This window comes from Chiloscyllium punctatum, unplaced genomic scaffold (assembly GCF_047496795.1).
Source record: "Chiloscyllium punctatum isolate Juve2018m unplaced genomic scaffold, sChiPun1.3 scaffold_1574, whole genome shotgun sequence".
In the NCBI taxonomy this organism is placed as follows: Eukaryota; Metazoa; Chordata; class Chondrichthyes; order Orectolobiformes; family Hemiscylliidae; genus Chiloscyllium; species Chiloscyllium punctatum.
This window is the reverse complement of record NW_027311308.1, coordinates 12,501-15,000: the sequence shown is the minus strand read 5'-3', so window position 1 is coordinate 15,000 and position 2,500 is coordinate 12,501. Positions and strand designations below refer to the sequence as shown.

The following is a 2,500-nucleotide window of genomic DNA, read 5'->3' as shown; positions in this document are numbered from 1 at the left end:
AGTGTCGATGATCAATGTGTCCTGCAATTCACATTAATTCTCGCAGCTAGCTGCGTTCGTCATCGACGCACGAGCCGAGTGATCCACCGTCAAGAGTTGTCTGAGTTTGTTTTAGGTCTCTCCCTCGCCAGAGGAAAGCGACCCGGACCGCACATACGCTCCCCACCTTGAGCTACAGCCACCTGCACGCCGGCGTGCGGGCGGAGCAGGGTGGCGTGAAGCGATGGGGAGCACCATCCTGGTGCGGCCCGCAGAAACATACGTCTATTGGGGGGAGGAGGACAGGGCGCCCAAGAGGCGATGCGTGCCCCAACGCACCGCAGCGACGGAGGCAGGATCACCGCCACCATGTCGCCCGCCTAGTATCACGAGGCGTGCAGCAGCTTTGCCCTAGGAAAAGCAGAGGCGGGAACGGGCACCGGCCATCGGTTCGGCAGCGTCACTGACGCGTGCACGTGGCGGCGTGTCGGCGAGCGGACTTCCTGCGAGGAGGCGGGGGCGGCACTCGCCCGAGCAGACGCCCGCCCGGCCCAGCCACCGCCGAGGTGGACTGGGAGTCGCGGCAACGGCTCGTCATACTCGTTCCCACACTCACAGCGCAGCTTGCCCGCAAGCCACCGACCACCGATCGACGCCAGGCGCCCCGACCGAGAGCGGGATCGCTCGTTCGCCCTGCTGGCAGTTCGCTGGGGATCACTACTGCACGGAGCTCGGAGACCGACGGGCGGCAACTCGAGAGTCTTTAAACCACCACCCCCATCCCGCAAGTGCAAAGAGGCTGTATACGCACAGACGGGTGAGGGGAATAGGTACCCCGTCGGGTTTGAAGGGAGCGTGACTAGATAGCAACGATGTAAACCCAGCCGATTTGGGAGCGAAAGACCGGCGCCTGCATCACCGGCTTCGTTTCCCGTGGCTGGAGAGTACACCGAAACCCTCCGTCTGTCGCGAGCTCCCGACGACGCGGTGCCGCCAAGCAGCAGGGCCGGACCTGGTGTGGCTCCCCTCGTCGATCACAGACCGGTCGGCACTACTGACGAGACGGTGGAACGGGCTTCGCCCCTTGTGACGAAGGGTGATGCGAACCCGCCCGCCCGCGTGCGTTCGGGGTGGACTCGGCAAACGGAGATTTGAAATCGGAAAGTGTCCTCCTGCCCCGCGCAGGTAGGCGCCCAACAGTTGTGGGGGGTTTGGCGGTGACCACGGCTGCAGGGCCTGCTACCCCGACGAGCTCTCCTGCTGGCCCCGAAACCACCCTCGCGAGACAAGTTGAAACGGAAACGGGCGTACCCCCAAGCCGACGATCCTTTCTTATTTGTTACTTTTTTTTTCACTTGCTCGAGTTGTGGGGATTTGGCGGTGACCACGGCTGCAGGGCCTGCTACCCCGACGAGCTCTCCTGCTGGCCCCGAAACCACCCTCGCGAGACAAGTTGAAACGGAAACGGGCGTACCCCCAAGCCGACAGAGATCCTTTCTTATTTGTTACTTTTTTTTTTCACTTGCTCGAGTTGTGGGGGTTTGGCGGTGACCACGGCTGCAGGGCCTGCTACCCCGACGAGCTCTCCTGCTGGCCCCGAAACCACCCTCGCGAGACAAGTTGAAACGGAAACGGGCGTACCCCCAAGCCGACGATCCTTTCTTATTTGTTACTTTTTTTTTCACTTGCTCGAGTTGTGGGGGTTTGGCGGTGACCACGGCTGCAGGGCCTGCTACCCCGACGAGCTCTCCTGCTGGCCCCGAAACCACCCTCGCGAGACAAGTTGAAACGGAAACGGGCGTACCCCCAAGCCGACGATCCTTTCTTATTTGTTACTTTTTTTTTTCACTTGCTCGAGTTGTGGGGGTTTGGCGGTGACCACGGCTGCAGGGCCTGCTACCCCGACGAGCTCTCCTGCTGGCCCCGAAACCACCCTCGCGAGACAAGTTGAAACGGAAACGGGCGTACCCCCAAGCCGACAGAGATGCTTTCGCTCCTGTTACTTTTTTTTTCACTTGCTCGAGTTGTGGGGGTTTGGCGGTGACCACGGCTGCAGGGCCTGCTACCCCGACGAGCTCTCCTGCTGGCCCCGAAACCACCCTCGCGAGACAAGTTGAAACGGAAACGGGCGTACCCCCAAGCCGACAGAGATCCTTTCGTACTTGAACCAACACAAAGTTTGTCACGTTTTATTTTTACGAGTGATCGACCGTCAAGATTTGTCTCTGAGTTTGCTTAAGGTCTCTCCCTCGCCAGAGGAAAGCCACCCGGACCGCACATACACTCCCCACCTTTAGCAGCAGCCACCTGCACGCCGGCGTGCGGGCGGAGCAGGGTGGCGTGAAGCTGTGGGGAGCACCAGCCTGGTGCGGCCCGCAGAGACATACATCTATTGGTTGAAAAAAAACAGGGCGCCCAAGAGGCGATGCGTGCCCCAACGCACCGCAGCGACGGAGGCAGGATCACCGCCACCATGTCGCCCGCGGAGTATCACGAGGCGTGCAGCAGCTTTGCCCTAGGA

At 61.2% G+C, this 2,500-nt stretch overlaps 1 non-coding gene across 1 annotated transcript in view; it reads right to left on the bottom strand.

Annotated features, from left to right (window-relative positions):
- LOC140475352 (5.8S ribosomal RNA) overlaps nt 1-98 on the bottom strand; it is a 154-nt gene extending 56 nt beyond the window's left edge. The window contains exon 1 of the ribosomal RNA XR_011959899.1: nt 1-98. This exon is cut by the window's left edge and continues 56 nt beyond it. This is a non-coding gene — a ribosomal RNA (5.8S ribosomal RNA).
- Between the last annotated feature and the right edge of the window lie 2,402 nt (nt 99-2,500).